At 34.3% G+C, this 19,241-nt stretch overlaps 1 long non-coding RNA gene across 1 annotated transcript; it reads right to left on the reverse strand.

Annotated features, from left to right (window-relative positions):
• Nucleotides 1-4,191: 4,191 nt before the first annotated feature.
• Nucleotides 4,192-4,989, reverse strand: LOC149191384 (uncharacterized). Its single transcript, XR_016254819.1, has 2 exons — nt 4,688-4,989; nt 4,192-4,523 (listed from the first exon to the last, which is right to left on the reverse strand). It is a non-coding gene; the product is annotated as an uncharacterized LOC149191384 (long non-coding RNA).
• Between the last annotated feature and the right edge of the window lie 14,252 nt (nt 4,990-19,241).

Below are 19,241 nucleotides of genomic sequence, written 5' to 3' on the forward strand. Positions count from 1 at the left end.
TCCATCTGAGTGTGTCCCCTTGGGGAGCTCCAGTGATTTTTGTTAAGAAGAAGGATAGAACCATGCAAATGTGCATGGATTACCAGCAGTTAAATAAGCTAACAATTAAAAATAAATACCCCCTCTCTCTTATAGATGAATTATTTGATCAAGTGAAGAGGGCAACCATATTTTCAAAGATCGATATCCACTCAGGCTATCACCAAATTAGAATAAAAGAGGAAGATATAGCTAAAACTGTGTTCAAGAGTTGTTATGAGCATTATGAATTTGTAGTACTATTTTTTGGGCTGACTAACGCCCCAACAACCTTCATGTGCTTCATGAAGAATATATTTCACCAGTTTTTGGACAAGTTTGTGTTAATATTTATTAATTATATACTGATCTACTCTTTGAGAATGGAAGAACATAAGGAGAATCTCCATATTGTGCTACAAGTCCTAAGAGAACACGGGTTATACACTAAATATAGTAAATGTGATTTATTTAAGGAACAAATCCAGTACTTGGAACATGTCATCACCAAGAATCGAATCGTAGTAGACCGAGAGAAGATAAGGACTATCTTGGCATGGCTAGTACCAAAGGATGTAGCTGACATAAGATCGTTCATGGGATTAGCCAGAAATTAAAGACGATTTGTGGAAAGTTTTTCTCGGGTGGCATATCCTATTACCTATTTGCAAAAGAAAGGAAAAAGCTTTAAGTGGACTGTGGACTGTCAAAAGAGCTTTGATCAACTCAAACATATACTTACCACCGTGCCCATTTTGAGCATTGTTGATCCCAACAAAGAATATGTAGTTTGTACAGATGCTATCAAAGAAGGTGTAGGTGGCGTATTAACGTAAGAAGGAAAAGTTGTTGCCTATGAATCGAGAAAGCTTAAAGAATATGAGCAAAAGTATTCAGCCTACGACTTAGAGAAGACCGTTATCATCCATGCCTTAAAGATGTGGTGACGCTACTTGATGGGTAAGAAATTTTTGTTAATGACTAATCATCATAGTCTAAAAAAATACTTCAGGAAGCCCACTTTGAATGCTAAGCAAGCTCATTGGATAGACTTCCCAAGTGAATTCGATTTTGAAATCAAACACTTGAAGGGAAAATACAATCGAGTTGCAAATGCCTTGAGTCGTAAGGTAAGTTGTTTATATGCAATTTCTTTCAGTCAATCATGAACTACATTTTATGATCAGATTCATGAAAAAACCATGCAAGATTTAGTGTATAAACATTTATGACAACAAGCAAAAATTTTGAACAGCCATGAACAACAATTGGGATATGAGGTAAATGTAGAAGGTTTGCAAATTTATAGGAAAATGTTATATGCACCTAACCAAAACCATCTTAAGAATTTAATTTTAGATGAGTATCATAAGACCCCTTATGCAAGACACCGAGGATACCAGAAAATGATTTCTGCCGTTAAAAAAGGATTTTTCTGGTCTGGTATGAAGAAGGAGGTTGCAGAATATTTAACCCGATATCTAGAATGCTAGCAAGTAAAGACAGAGCACCAACACCTAGTAAGATTACTCCACCGATTGCCTATTCCGAAATGGAAATGGGAAACCATATCCATCGATTTCATTACCGGACTGCCCAAGTCTGAAAGGAAAAATGATGCCATAATGGTGGTAGTGGACAAATTGAGCAAATCTTCTCATTTCATACCAGTAAAGTCAACTTATAAAGAGGTACAAATTGCTAACATTTTTAAACTACATGGAATACCCAAAATAATCATTTCTGATCGTGATGTGGAATTTACATCAACATTATAGAAAGCTCTATTTGAAGGATTTGGCACACAACTACACTTCAACACTGCTTATCATCCTCAAATGGATGGAAAAATAAAGCAAGTAAATCAAGTGGTAGAAGACATGTTGCGTACTTATGTGATGCAATAGACATCTAAATGGGAGGACTACCTACACTTGGTATATTTTGCCTACAAAAATGGATACCATACATCTTTACAAATAAGTCCATTTGAAGTGTTGTATAGATGTAACTACAGGACACCGTTGAATTGGAGCAGTCCCAAGGACAAATTGATGTTAGGACCAGATCTGCTAGAGGAAATGGATGAAATGGTTAAAAAGGTACCATCCAATTTGAAAACTACTTAGGACCAGAAAAATAGATTTGTTGATTGGAAGAGGAGTTTCCAGGAATTCCATGTAGGGGATCATTTTTACATACAGGTGCGAGCCAAGAAAAGCACTTTGCAATGGACCAAATTTACTAAACTAGCACCCCGATTTTGTGACCCTTTTCAAATTCTAGCTCAAAGTGGGCCAGTGGCTTACTAGCTTGCCTTACCCAACCATATTCATGTGCACAATGTCTTTCATGTTTCTCTACTTGAAAAATACATTTATGATGCTAACCACATAATCAATTGGAAAGATATTCAGGTAAAGCATATAATGAGTATTTTCCTTTTAAGCGGATAGATTAAACAAGCTGGTTGATGATTTAAATTGTTTTGTTGCTATGTATAGGTTGAAATAGATTGTGAGTTCTTGGTCGAACCCCTGGCTATACTCGATCAGAGAGAAGTAACGTTGCAGAAACGAGTTATCATCCAGGCTGAAGTGCAATGGCAGCACTATGGGCCAGAGGAGGCCACCTAGGAAGATGAGTAGGTAATGAAGGATACCTTCCCAGATTTATTTTCAGAAAGAAAACATCTGGACGATGTTCCATCTTGGGGGGGAGATGTGATCTCCCAAACAATGTAAATATTTAAATTACTGCAAACCAAACAAACTATTTTTTATGTTTAGTTCTAAAAACTATATTTGGAATTTAATTTTGAAAAGTGAAATAGCAGTTACCTGTAATATTGTTTTATTTACTAAGTAGTTAGGATTGACAGTTACCTATCCCTAACTAATTTCTTGAGGATTTATTCAAGAATATCAAGATGATAGAGGTATCTAAGATTAGGATTTTGTGAGCGAAGAAAGGAAGGAAGAAAATCTATGCCGATAGGTCATACAAGCTTTCTAGTGGCTACGTGTCGTTTGGACCAGATAGCTAAGCTTCTGATATTAAAAAGGAAAGGTTCCTAAATTAGGAACAACTCAGGGGGAGACTAACTGTTATAGTAGTCTCAAGGTTGGGAGGCAAAATAGCAAGTAGCAGGGTCTAGAGTCAGACCAAATCTGGCAGATAGCGAAATCCAGATAAGTGGAAAACCCTTACAATAATTAAGTAGGGAATCTGATACTCTATTTCCTAGCTAACCTATGCTTGTTGATAGTTAAATAGCTAGCAGGAATAGAAGCATGTCTGGTAAATGTTAATTGATAAGTAGTGGTCGAATATTGAACTCATGCATCTAGTTAAAATAGTTATATTTTCCAACCCCTCATGGAATGTTCAATAGAATAATGGAAATGACTAAGTATGACAGAGTTTAGATAAGTAAACCTTATGGCCAGACTATAAACAAAATAAGCAGAGGAATGTCAAAAAACCTATGCTAATTGTAAATCAATATAAGCATGTAAGTTTTACTACAAATATTTGATAACTACCAAAACCCTGTATACTAAGGATAGAAGGAGTAAAACCTAGTCTACGAGTAGATAGTAAAAATTTCATATCCTATAAAAGAAGGGCACATAGAAGACTTAAACTCTGATATTTCATTATAACAGTTCAATGAAGAAACAAAGAAACATTCCTTACTATATAAAAGAAAGGAAAATAGAAGAAACAAAACTATGATAATAACAAAGACTTTTTAATAGTCAAATAAATAATCAACAATCAATTCATGCTAACTAAAGGAAGATCAAGTGGAGGAAACACATCATGTTTAACAAATATACTTAATTACTTGCTTGCAAGATTTAGAGACACAAAATATTCAAATATATCCTGTATAACAAAGATTTCCTTCGTCACGACCCGACGAGTTATGCAAACCTCAGCCTAATGACACACAATCATCCAACAAAACTACATGTTCAGATTTAGAATAAATGATACATTACTCTCTATAGAGGCGAAAAGCATTGAAACCCTCTTCATCTTGCCAAAACTTACATATATAAATGACCAAGGAGTTTGTAGAGAACTAAGAAAAATAACTTAGACAACAATGATGCAAGCCAAAGCTGGGAAGCATCTTAATAAGCCAGTCAAAACCTCAAAACTAAGAAAGCACAAAAGAAAATAATTTAGAGTTGGGTTGGGGTGCTTAACCACCGCACCCTTAAAAATTATACAATTTCTCCATCATAAAAATTGAGCATTATCTCTAGCAGTCAAATAATATAAAGATTTTAGAGACAAACAACAATGTATGCAGAAGTATAACCCTTCCAGAACCTAAATCCTCTGGTTATCAAAACCCATTATAGAACAAATTTGGCAAGCACAGATACCCGATGGAATTTCTGGAATGTCCATTTCGTACCTAGAAAAAGGAGTTGTAACTCATTTCGATGCTCCTCCCAAATCTTGGACACCATTAAAAACCGCCATTCCACCTAAAAAGAGCAACAGAGTTAGAATATGTGCATACATATAAGTTTACAACCGAAATTGGGGAAACAAAACTCAAATATAAACAATCCTTATCTGGAAATGGAAATGTGGGTAGAAACCCTCCTCACATTAGAACACGGGCATGGGAAAAACATATTACACCTACCAAGGAAAGCTAAAATAAAGTAAAAGGCCTGGCATGGTGAGCCGCTTGTAGATTGAAAAAATACCCAACAAGGGATTTAAGCCTGTCGAATACCATAGCTCAAAATGAAACCCTCCTCTGAGCAGTTGAAATCCTCCTCAGAAAGAAAGAAATGAAGAAGCAACACCCAACTCCATAAGCATAGAACTCTGGGTCCCCTCTTAGCCCTTCGATCATATCGACAACTAGACACCGTCGATGGGGAGCTTCTTCCAAATCTGACAGCAAGGTGGTATCATTGGCAAACACGCTAGAGGAACAAATACATCACACCTCGACCGATTCCCACAGCCTCAACATTAACACCGCATGTCTGCAAGACTGCTGGAGTAATAAATGGTGCAGTTGATCAATCTGGTGGCAATAAATGTCTTCGGTTAATAATGGGAAAATGATACGATGGAATATTCTTCAATTCACCAGATATATAACACATGCCTTGTGTTTATATATATATATATATATATATATATATATATATATATATATATATATATATATATATATATATATATATATATATATATATATATATATATATATATATATATATATTGATGCGTTGACCTTAGAAACTGATGGAAAGCATAAAGGTAATGACAAGTTTGGTAATATATTACAGTGCCATCATATATTAATAGTATGTGTAATGATCTTGATATTTCAAGTTACTGTTATAATTTTTTTTATTTTTTTTACATAATTTGATAGTTAGATGTATGCCACTTATTTTTTAGAAAGGTATAATATATGATAGATAGTTTTTAATAGTTGGAAAATCTGGGTTGAATTGGAACGAAACATGTAAATGAGTTTTAATCTATTAAACATTTGAAATTATTTTGTTTTTAAGTTTTTGCAGAAACAAACATCCTGCAATGACTTGTCCCAAATTTTTCCAAATATTTTTCTTGCACTTTGTGGGTAAGTTCATAACCAAATGACATTTTCATTATCATTTTCTTTTATTTTCTCTTATGGATTGATGTATAAGAATTGGCTTGGCTAGAATTATTGTTTACATAATACTTACTAACAGAGTTATCATCAATTAAACTTAGAGTTTCATTATTATTAAACTAATAATTGTAATATTATTAGACTAATCAGGTATTGAATATTTCCACCCATATTATTGCAGGATCATGATTTTGAGACTTTTTATTTTGCAGGTGTCATAGACACTTCCACCATATTTGCTTATGAAATCTCAAACATACTAAATGTTGTCGTAACTACCCAGTAGATTTCATAGCGTAATTCCTTCTATATTTTTGGCCTATGAGTTGATCTTCACGTATTGTTTTCCATTCATAATAACTTCTTGTTCATAATTTCCATATTTCAACAGATACAACTTACCTTCCTAGAATTCTCTTCATTACATAATCCCAGAGCATTGAATAAGGGACATTTGGGGTATGCTGATTACCTGAACCACCCAAGTATTTCTGAAATCCCAAGAAATAAATATTGCTTTCCCATGGATCGAGAGTTTCTGTAATCTAGTAATCTTTTGTGTTTTGCAAATCCCATTAAGATAATCTCTAGCACAAAAAGAGTGAAAGGATTAGCCTAGTAATCATATGTCCCTGCTAGAGTTATGAAACCAGTAATAAACTAGGGAAGTGTGGTCTCCTATTGGATTAGCTTAAGGTTTCCTAATATTTCAGGAGCAATTGATTCAACTGGAAGTAGCATTTCATATCGACCATTCATGTTTTCTCCATAGGCGAGCCAACCTGGTTTGACAAAACCTCCAAGTCCTTTAGGATCCATCAAGCCCAACAAATCAAATTGAAAGTTACTAGGAAGCTTGTAATTACCCAAATATATTCAAATACTTAGAAGAAGAATCACCATTCTAAATATATTAATGTCGCATGAATGACCAATCTAAGGAGATGTTTACAGTAACAAGTCAGCGTATTCCTCTTTGATATTTTTTTCCTCACTAGAATTTTGGAAAGGAAAACATAGGTTATGGGAGTATTGGCTTTGGAAGAGGCATACCTTTAGATCTTTCGTAGGACATAGGACCTCTTGAAATTTGAAGTCTATATGTCCCATTCAGAGAAAGTTAACAACAAGTTTCCAAACACTTCAGAAAATGCTTTTTTCATGCCTTGTCCTTCTAGAAGTTAAATTTCTCAGTGCTAGTGTCGAAAGTATTTGTTATTCAATTTTTATTTCATGGATCTGATAGGTCTATTTTTCCATTCTTCCCTACAAACAGGAGTAGCATCATCCTATAAGACTCTCCAAACACTCCCTGTAGAGGCACTCTTTACAAACGTTTTCATTCTAGTGCCCCTATCATTATTTGATCTCTTTCCAAGTTCTCTATATAGGTCGTTGAGTGCCATCCATAATTGACTCAATACTCTCTCCTAGAGAGTGCTCTAACATTTGCCAAAGGGTTCACTATAAAACCGCCATTCATGCCTTTATGCCTTCTATTCTCCATGATATCTATTTCTCATCCAAATTTACTCAAGCATGAAACATTAGATGTTGCAAGCATGAGAAAGTGGACAGAGGAAGAAGATAAAACCTCAAATAATGACTTCTAAAACACTACTAGACACAGGATGAAGATAAATCCTCAGATAATGTGTTTTTTTTTTAAACAGCTAGATAGGGGAAGAAGATAAAACCTCCGATAATGGGCTCCTGGGAAATTTATGCTCGAGAGTTTTGGGTTTCAAATTTATAGCCATAAATAATATACTACCCACATGCGGAGGTGTGGTATTATCTTACTCTCGAGCTGCAACTTAAATAAAGGAAATTTCAAAGCGTAATTCCTTCTATATTTTTGTCCTAGGAGTCGATCTTCATGAATTGTTGTCCATTCATAATAACTTCTTGTTCATAATTCCCATAGTTCACTAGATACATATTTCCTTCACAGATTTCTCGTCGTTACCTAATCCCAAAGGATTGAGTAAGGGACGTTCGGGTATGCAGATTACCTGAACCACCCAAGTATTTCTGAAATCCCAAGAAATAAATATTGTTTTCCCATCGATCCAGGGATTTTGTAATCCAGTAATTTTCTTTGTTCTGCAAATCCCATTAAGGCAATCTCTAGCACAAAAAGAGTGAAAGGGTCAACCTATTAATCATATGTCCTTGCTAGAGGAATGATACCTGTTGTGAACTAGGGAAGTGTAGTCTCCTGTGGGATTAGCCCAAGGTTGCCTAATATTTCAAGAGAAATGGCTCCAACTGAAATAAGCATTTCATATTAACAGTTCATCATTTCTCCATAAGCGAGTGAACCTAGCTCGACAAAACCTCGAGGTCCTTCAAGATCCATCAAGCCCAAAAAATCAAATCCAAAGTTACGAGGAAGATTCTAATTACCCAAATATATTCAAATGATTAGAAGAAGAATCACCATTCTAAATATATTAATGTCTCATGAATGACCAGCCTAAGGAGATGTTTACAGTAACAAGTGAGCGTATTCATCTTTGATATTTTTTTCATGACTAGAATTTTGGAAAGGAAAACTTAGGTTAAGGGAGCATTAGCTCTGGAAGAGGCTTACCTTTAGATCTTTCGTAGGATAGAGGAAGTCTATAAATTCGAAGTCTATATCTCCCATTCAAAGAAAGTCTACAACAAGTTTCCAAACACTTCAGAAAATGCTACTTTCATGCCTTGTCCTTCTAGAAGTTAAATTTCTCAGTGCTAGTGTCGAAAGTATTTGGTATTCAATTTTTCTTTCATGGGCCCAATAGGTTTGTTTTTCCATTCTCCCCTACAAATGAGAGTAGAATCATCCTTTGAGGCTCTCCAAACACTCCTTGCAGAGATACTCTTTCCAAACATTTTCAATCCAGTGCCCCTATGATTATTTGATCTCTTTCCAAGTTCTCGATATAGGTCATTAAGTTCCATCCATAATTGACTCAATACTCTCTCATGGAGAGCACTCTAAAATCTGCCAAAGGGTTCACTATAAAACTTCCAGACATGCCTTTATGCCTTCTATTCTCCATGATATTTGTTGCTCATCCAAATTTACTCAAGCATGAAACATTACATGTTGCAAGCACGAGAAAGTGGACATAGGAAGAAGATAAAACCTCAAACAACGACTTCTAAAACACTAGTAGACACAGGACGAAGATAAACCCTCAGATAATGCGTTTAAAAAAAAAAAACTAGATAGTGGATGAAGATAAGACCTCCGATAATGGGATCCTGGGAAATTTATGCTCGAGAGTTTTGGGTTTGGAATTTCTATCCATCGATAATCTACTACCAACATGCAGAGATGTGGTATTATCTAACTCTGAAACCAAAACTTAAAGAAAGGAATAGGCACTTGGACTTCTTGATTTTGTTCTTTGTCACTATGGTTTCAGATTATACATAGAAAAAAACAGATCCGGAGCTCCTAAAGTCCTTGTTCCACAAAAGAAAACTTAAAGAAAAGAATGTGCTCCTGATTTTGTTGTTTGTGACGAAAATTTAAACGCTTGCAAAATAGACGTCCACTAAGCACAAATTTAAAATGGTGGAGACCATCAACAACATATTGAAAACCCTACTCACAACGTAAGAAACCTTAAAGAAAAAGGATTCAACTCACAAACATCATCAATCACAAATAAAACTTGAAACTCTACCTGATGTTATCCTTGATGAGTCTTTGCTTCGCAAGGAACCTTGCAATGGGGGGTGTGAGTGCTATGGTTATGGGAACCTGCATGGGAAAAAACTCTTTGTTATAAAACTAGTACCAAGGCTCCTCCATGATTTTAAAAGTTAACAGTTCTCAAGCTTCCCTGTTGACACCTAATCCGAAACAGATGGGTGAACTGGATAGTCATCAAGAAGATGAACTGATCCGTCATGTGTATGTATATAAATAATAGTTAGCTAATGAATAATATATCAGTTCTTTCTTCCGCTCATTCTGGAGTTACCCTGGCCTGACATGGTATCAGAGCACAGGTCCCAGAAATAGTTGTAACTCCTTCTGTTCTGAGAGCTGCTCATACCTGAGCGCTGCTCTCTCCTGAGCGCTGCTCTGCTCTGACATCCTGAGCGCTGCTCTGCTCTGACTGTTTAATTCTCTGCGCATCAGTTACATTTCATTGAGGATGTTGTGGAATTCCGCTCCGCTTCCCACTATCTCTGCCGGCTTCCAAGTCTACTTGCAAAAGCCATTGTGCCCCTTTGACATGCATTAAACCATCACAGTATTTGCGCCCTAGCCAGAGAGTCATTACTCATTTTCTGAGCGCGAGAGCCATTGCCCATCCTTTGTTTTTTTTTTGTGCTGGTCTGTATAGGAATCCACCGTCGGATGTTTTCTGAGTCGCCACGGCCTCCGTCAAAAATTGGTGTCATTATTCATGATACTTTCATCGTTGTGGAAGAGGCGCGGGATCATTGCCAGTCTATAGGTTTTGGTTTTTCTTACCCTAAAATATTGCTCTATCGGTTGCCGGAGTCTCAGTCCGACCCTCTCAATCTGTGGAAAACAATTTATTTTGAAGGGATTTGTCGATCAAATCGATTCACAATAAGGAGATACAACCCGATGAGGAGACACGACCACTGCTTGTCTTCTCTGAACTTATCCAGGAACTGCTCTTTGGGTGTGTTGATCTCAAAATCACCCACGAGATAATCTCTGTCATTGAGCATCTGAAGAACTGTACGTTGGATTCTGAAGAGCTTGTTTGTCTGCTCATCCAGTGCCATTGCGAGCTGCTCAACTTAATTCCATCGCCTTCAAAATGGCGTTGTTAACCCAAAACCGTTTTATAGAGAACCTTTTTTATGAAGTTCTCAAATAGAACCTTTTGCAATCAAAGTCTTGTAGAACGCAAGAGCGTCAAAAGTCGCCAGCAACACTGGGTATTACGAAGACTGCTAGGACTTCAGTATTATGCAGTTGATTTTTTGACTTCGTATGGCATTTTTTTGTATAAGGTGGAGATGCGTTTTTTTTGTATAGTGGTTGAGCAGTTTGTTGAATTCAAAGCAGTTTGTTGAATTCAAAGCAGTTTGAGATGCATTTTTTTTGTATAGTGGTTGAGCAGTTCGTTGAATTCAAAGCAGTTTGTTGAATTGATATACGCAATTTATATTATTCAAAGAATTGTTGTGTTTCCAGAATGTTTTTGAAGTGAATACATTCAAAACATAGTAATATTGCAGTGATATAAGAAAATGTTGATGCAAACATTAGAAGAAAATAAAGTGCATAAGGCTGTGGCATAAGGATTTTTTTTTTTCAGCAGAAGTCTTTTATCAATAGAAGTTTTTTTCTAGCAAAGATATATTTTTTACATAATGCATTCAATCATTTCTATGGTAGGAATAGTTCTTACTTGCAAGGAGAACTATTCAGAATGGTCTTGGATGGTAAAACACACCCTCATCTACAATGAGCTATGGAAAGGTGTGTGTGTCGGAGAAGAAGAAAAAGACCCTGTGCAGCCTACATCAAATAAAGAACTTGCCATTTGGGAAAACAAGTTCAGCAAAGCCTATGCATTGATCGCAGCATCTGTAAATGAAGAAGTAAGTCGTCATATTTCATCCTATTCCACTGCCTTTGAAGCTTTACAAAAGCTGAAAGAACTCTATGATACACATTCTACACTAGAAGTTGTTCAGCTCATGATTAAACTCTTCACTCTTGAACTGAAAAATAATGATCCTCTTGCTCTTGCATCTGAAATAAAGTCTATAATGCATGATATTAAATCCACTAAGGTTGAGCTGGATATCTCTCTTATTGCCTTTCTCAAAGCACTCTATCCTACCTACGCTAATTATCTTGAGTCTTTACAAGCAAATGGAAATCTTAAAGATATAACCTTTGACTCTCTTGTGAAAAAGTTTTCTGAAAGAGAGAAAGCCTTTGGAAAAAAAACAGTCCCTGAATCTTCTGAAGAGACTGTTTGCCTTGCTCATAAAGAAAATCACCCTGCTCAAGATTCTACAAGAGGAAGAGGTGGACGAAGAGGAAGAGGAAGATACTTCAGAAGAGGGGGGGGAGACGTTCTCAAGCAGAAAAGGCAGATCTGCATTGCATTCGCTGCAAACGAAATGGATCACATGATGCTTCTACATGCAAGCTACCATGGGACAAATTTGAGCAGAAAAGAAATCAGCAGAAAGGTAAAACTGATGACACAGACAAAGGTAAAGCACCTGAATCCGCTCACTATATTGAGGCACAATGTAACATTGGAGTAAATGAAGATTTGTTTAATGCTTCACTTTCTTCTTCGAAAAATGACTGGTTGCTTGATTCAGGAGCAACCTGTCATATGACTCATAGGAAAGATTTTTTTGAAGATTTCAGTGATAATATTGATGGAGCAGTATACTTTGCAGATCAGTCAAAAATCAAGCCATCAGGGCTTGGCACAATCAGGCTTAAACTACCTGGTCTTCCAGACTTTCTTCTCGATCATGTTCTATATCTCCCACAGCTCAAGAGAAAGTTGTTGTCCCTGGTCCACATCCACCAGCAAGGTCACTCCATTCACATGTTTCATGGAAAGCTTGAGGTAAGAAAGGCATCTGACCACTCACTTGTTATGAGGGGTATAGAAGAAGAAAGACTTCTTAAACTGCAAGGAACTTCTGCTTATGCACAACATTTTTCATACATTTCTCATCATGAAGAAGGTACACATCCATCAAGTTTATTATGGCATGCTAGATTTGGACATTTAAACTATGATAGTCTCCGCTTGTTGAAGAAAAATGGTGTTGCTGGTTTGCCTACAATTCCTAGAAAACATAAGCAATGTGATGCTTGCATTCTAGGAAAGCATAGCAAACAGTCTTTTCATGACTCACATTCAAGAGCACATAGGAAGCTTGAACTCATTCATTCAAATTTATGTGGTCCAATGCCTGTTCCTTCTGCAAATGGAAATAAATATATCATGACATTTATTGATGATTACACCAGAATGTGTTGGGTTTATTTATTGAAGAACAAATCTGATGCTTTTCAAACATTCAAGAATTTTCATAAGTGGATTGAAAATGATGCACAATCTCATATTGGGTCTATTCGCACTGATAATGGAAAAGAATATACATCAAATGAATTTGAAAACTATCTTCGCCAACATGGGATCAAACATCAAAAAACTGTGCCTTATAATCCTCAATAGAATGGTGTAGCTGAAAGAATGAACAGAACAATTTTGAATATGGTACGATCCATGCTTTTCTTCAAAAATGTAAAGACAATGTTTTGGGCTGATGCTGTTCTATGTGCTGCATATATAAAGAATAGATGTCCATCTAGTGCTATAAGAAACAAAACTCCTTATGAATTGTGGTATGGACATGTTCCTTCGGTAAAACATCTCAGGATCTTTGGTTCCACCTGTTGTGCTTTAATACCAAAGGTACATAGAAACAAACTTGGTGCTAGAAGTCGTAAGTGTATCTTCCTGGGGTATTCAAACACATCTAAAGCATACCGCCTCTATGATGAAGTAAATAAAAAGTTTGTTTTATCTAGAGATGTCATTTTTCTTGAATCATCCAAATCTGAAAGTGTTGTTGAGCGGCAACTTGATCGCTTGGATAGATTCACAAAACCGAAATCATTTCAAGAGTTTGATAATCAGATTCCACATCTTGAAGGGGGGATTCCTATACTAGATCAACATGTGGAATCTTCTTCTTCTGAAGAACAATCTCCCCTGCATGACACTCCAACAACGGATGATGCTTTAAGTGATGTAATTGATAGAATTGGGAGACTTAATCTTGATTCAGACCCAACTCAATCAACAGAGCAGCCTGGACCATCTCAGAAAGGTCCCCGAAAGTGGCTGACAAAGACACTTGAAAGTGTTCATCCTGATGAAATTGGAAAAACAGGAACCAGAAATACAAACCGACAAGATGGAGGTGATGTAGATAACTCTAATTCACCTGTTGATATGAATGTAACTTATGATTGTGAATTGAACTTGTCTACAGATTTTGAACCAACTTCCTTCAAAGAAGCTGCTTCTCATGATGAATGGAAAGAAGCGATGCAGAAGGAGTATGATGCCCTCATAAAGAATGGCACTTGGAAGCTGGTTGACCCTCCATTTGGAACCAAACCAATTGGCTGCAAGTGGGTCTACAAGAACAAGTACAAAGCTGATGGCTCACTTGACAAGCACAAAGCTAGGCTTGTGGCAAAAGGTTTTGCACAGAAGGAAGGGGTCGATTATGAGGAAACTTTTGCCCCCACAGCAAAATGGGCAACCATCCGGACACTCTTTGCACTAGCTGCTCAGAACGGTTGGAAAGTCCATCAAATGGATGTAAAAACTGCATTCTTGAATGGAGATCTAAAAGAGAATGTTTTTATGTCCCAGCCTGAAGGATTTTCTGTGAAAGGACATGAACACAAAGTATGCAAACTTGTGAAGTCCTTGTATGGCCTCAAACAAGCACCACGAGCCTGGTATGAAAAACTAACTGAGCATCTTCTGAAACTCAACTTCAAACATTTTGATCTTGATGATGCAACTTTATTTGTCAAGAAAGTTGGCAAAATAGTTGTATATCTTGTGGTATATGTAGATGATCTTTTAATGACAGGGAACAATGAAAGCTATATTGCATCCATAAAGAAAGAATTAGGAAAATTTTTTGAAATGACTGATTTGGGCTATGTTCATTACTATCTTGGCATTGAAGTAACCCAACATCCAAAGTCCATATTTCTTTCTCAAAAGAAATACATTGGAGATTTGTTAAACAGATTTGGCATGACAGAGTGCAATCCTCTTTCTACTCCAATGGAACAAAACTTGAAGCTCACATCTATTGAAGGAAAGGAATTTGAGGATGCAACAAAGTATAGACAGCTTGTAGGAAGTCTCATCTACCTCACTACTACCAGACCAGACATTTCATTTGCTGTTGGAATCCTCTCCAGGTTTATGCAAAAGCCTTGTGAGGGACATTGGTCTGCTGAAAAAAGAGTTCTAAGGTACTTGAAGGGAACTCAAGACCTTGGAATCAAGTATACACAGGTGGACGACTTCAACTTGATTGGATACTCTGATTCAGACTTTGATGGAGACAAAGAAACTGGGGTATCTACTTCAGGATATGCTATGAGTCTTGGATCAGGAGCTGTCTCCTGGAGATCATGCAAACAATCAGTACCAGCAGATTCCACAACAGAAGCAGAATATGTGGCAGCAGCTGAAGCAACGAAAAAAATTGTGTGGCTCAGGAAAATTCTTGAAGACTTGCAGGTAAAACAAATACAATCAACTCCACTCATGATTGATAACACCTCTGCAATAAATTTGGCCAAGAACCCAAAGTTCTATGATCGTACTAAGCACATCAATACTAAATATCATCTGATCCGACATCATGTTGAGGCCAAAACAATCCATCTCCGTCATTGTTCCACAAACGAGCAAATTGCAGACATCTTCACCAAAGCGCTTGGAAGAGAAAAGCTTGAAAGATTCAGAACGATGCTTGGACTCACCAACATCCCTTCAGATTAAGGGGGGGGAATGTTGACACCTAATCCGAAACGGATGGGTGAACTGGACAGTCATCAAGAAGATGAACTGATCCGTCATGTGTATGTATATAAATAATAGTTAGCTAATGAATAATATATCAGTTCTTTCTTCCGCTCATTCTGGAGTTACTCTGGCCTGACATTCCCTTTCATTGGTTTTTCTCTTTGCATTATTGTTAGGCCTGAGCTGGTTCCATAACAATTACTTCTTTAGTTGCCCTTGAATCTTCACCAAGAACTACCTCGGAGTGACTGTGATGAACCTGAGTCAACCTTCCAGTTACACATATAACTACCTTAACTACCTTCAACGTAATACCCACGTTCTGATCTAATGGGGGGAAATACTTTAATCGTCTAACACACAGTATCAACGATGCTTAATGGTACACGATGTCACCCAGGAGATTTGATTTGAGAGGGGAATGCCTTAGGACATAATTATTTTTATTGTAAAATTAAAAATACAACAAAGATAAATTCAATTAATTTTATTGCAAAATTAAATCAATTCGTTTTGTTGTAAAATTAGGAACCACAAAAACTTAGATGGAAATAGAGATGAATTATTTCATGTAGTTATATTAGTTTAAAAGTAATTATTTTTAAAATTTAAGTAAGATTTTAGTTTTTCCTTTGCTAAGTTGATTTTTTTAAAATAAATAAATTTTTTTTTTAATATTTCATAATTATGTCTATAGACATTTCTAATTTAAAATAGGAATTTCAGAATTTTAATTTAATTATTAATAATTATTACGTGAATGGTATGCATTTAATAATTGCCGAAGGTCTTTTATTTCAACTTAAGGTGGATGAGGATCTCTTGATTTTTCTTTAATTGAGGGTCTCTATTGATTCTCAAGGGAATATGCGCAATATATGCCTAGTCTTAAGTGTGTTACATAGTTTTCTAAGGTTGTATTGACTTTTAATAAATTTTAAAAATTATATTTGTGCTACGTGGCTCCCTTCCCACCAATTTCCTAGTGATTTGAGATTTTTCCAATTTTAATATGTTTATATTCTAATTAGATGAGGAAATTAATATATAAGCAAATTTTATTTAGGAAAATGGTCTATATATTACAATAAGATGTGTAATTCCTTTTTTTTCTCAACTTAAATTAGATTTGTGCCTTGCCCACCAATTTCCTAGGGATTTGAGATTATTCCAATTCTAATAAGTTCATATTCTAATTAGATGGGGAAATTAATATATATAAGTAAATCTTATTTAGCAAAATGGCCCATTTTACGATAAGATGTGTAATTTTTTTTTTTTTTTTTCTCTAGTTAAAGTTGACCCATAATGTAAATGTATGCATTGGTAAGGGATTCATTTTGCAATAGGTTTTTTTGTTATATTTATGAAGCCTTCGGTTATATCAACCACATTAATATTTTTAATGTAGTTTTAGTAGTTTTAGTAGTGTTCACTAATCAAAGGTTGAGATTTATTAAAAGTAGTTATGCCCTCTTTATCTTTTTAATTAAATTGATTAATTAAAATGTAATATGAACAAGTGTCATATGAAATGAGTTATGGTTTTATTGGGATGAGGTATAGATAGGCTATGGTATCCACCCATAAAATTGTAACAAAGCCTATTTATAAATTAAGAATATCCATGATGAAGTGGCATAAATCTTCACTATTAAGAATCTTCTTTTATATATATATATATATATATATATATATATATATATATATATATATATATATATATATTAATTATTATGGTAATAATTTCAAATAAAATTATAATTTAGATAACTTTTAAGATTTTTTTTTGAAATGTGTGATGTATCATGAAACTAGTATTTTGACGTTTATTATTAACATTTATCAACCATTTAATTCATATGAAAATAATAGTTATAAATTAAATATTTAAATGTGATAATATTTTAATGAAGATATGATAATAGTAAATAAAAAAATAAAAAAATTTATTTATTTCATAAAATTAAAGTTCAATTTCAATCAGTTTTATTTTTCCTTTTAAAAACTAGATGTATTTTAAAACAAATCTAAATATTTAATAACAAAGGCTTTTAGTAAATATTACCATTGAAATCGAATTTTAATTCTACTGCAAATTTCCTTTCAAAATAAAATTTCCATTGGAAATTAATTGAACTTAATCCCCTTTAAATATACGCCTTGTAAAATATAACTTAACTTCAAACAAATGTTTTAAATGTCAACGATTTTAAAATAAATTAAAATTTTTAAACACATTAAGTGAAACTATAATTTTTTCCAAAATTCTTATATATTAAAAAAAAAAATGTATATATACGTGGGGATTGTGTTATATTTATTATAAATGTGCCCATTGAAGCATTTATAACTTAACTTCAAAGAAAAGTTTTAAACGTCAACGATTTTAAAATAACTTAAATTTTTTAAACATATTAAGTGAAACTATAATTTTTTCCAAAATTCTTATATATTAAAAAAGGTAATGTATATATACATGAGGATTGTGTTATATTTTTTATAATTGTGCAGACCGAAGGATTTATTTGGATAAGAATTTTTTTATTAGTCTTTAGGCCTATTAATTTATTTTTAAATTTATATTTATATTTTATAGCTATAAATAAAAATTGGTAGATTTTTGTATTTTATTATATTAATAAATAAAATTTCAAATATTAGCTATTTTGTATTTTTAAAAAATATATATTTTTCATATTTACTTAATATAATTATAAAATTATCATACAAATTATCAAATAAAAAATGTTAAATAAAATTAAATAATAAATGTACAAAGAAAAAGGAAAATAATGTGGATTAACATATATCAATGAGAATTGTTTGGGTTCTGAGTGAGCCTTAAAAATGTTTTTGTTTTGCTAAAAATTTCTTCCTAAGAAAAAGGTTAATGGTTCAAGACATCTCACAAACCACCCCATACCATAATGATAAGTCAAAATACATTAACTAAAAACAATATAATTTGACAGATTTTAACATTGTAATTTGAAAATTAAATTATGATAAATTTTAACATAGCCTAAAATTAAAAATAAATCAATCACAACAATGTAACGTAGTAAACCATGTAAATAATTTATGAGGTAAACAGTTTATACTCCACAACCTAAATTTTACTAAATATGAGCCAGGTTAAACCTACGCTAAATCACACGCTCTTGTCAATTAGATTTGACAGACTAGTGATAGTCACGGCAAGGAAATAATTATGCCGTAACATAATTAATCCAACACCCAACTAGCGAGTCACGTTCGACATCATGCCAGAGTATATGCTATGGATCGTGGTATAGATTCCATCGCAATGCCATCAAATATGCTGATGTATAGATTCCATTTATCGCCGAGGAGTTTGAACTTTAAATTATTGTTTTCTTATTAGCTCTAAGATACTGAAGACATGGTGAATGACAGCTCCTATATAATCTGCTATGGCAGTAACTTTTCTTATATATAGACTTATAGATAGAGCTTATGATCATTAAACGTCATCGTCATGGAGTCTGTCTTTGCATTAGGGAAAACTAGAGCAGGTTTTATCTTTTGCTCGCAGATAAGAATTATGCCTAGAAGGAGTGAAAAGAATGTGTTCAGTTAAAGCTGATTTATTTCACGAGTTTCAATGTCATTTTTTCACCCTATGCAATGAGTGCTAACTGGACTAATAAAAAATCATAAGAAATTAGTTAGTTGCAACTACCTCTCATGGAAATGGTCATAGATAAATGATTTATTTAAAGTAGTTCAATGACAAAAAATGTTATCTAATAATCATTATTATTATTATTATTATTCTTAGGCTTCATTAATTCAACCATGTTTATTTTAGTATTTTTAATATTTATCTCACGGTTTGTAGACATTGGGTTTATAATATTAGTCCCCTTTGTTTATTATTAGCCAAGGGATTAATACTAAAATCCTAAGGGATTATGAACCAAAGGGAATAA

The sequence above is a fragment of the Pinus tabuliformis genome, chromosome 2_2 (genome assembly GCF_031772625.1).
Source record: "Pinus tabuliformis cultivar Carrire ecotype Pingquan chromosome 2_2, CPIR1, whole genome shotgun sequence".
Classification (NCBI taxonomy): Eukaryota; Viridiplantae; Streptophyta; class Pinopsida; order Pinales; family Pinaceae; genus Pinus; species Pinus tabuliformis.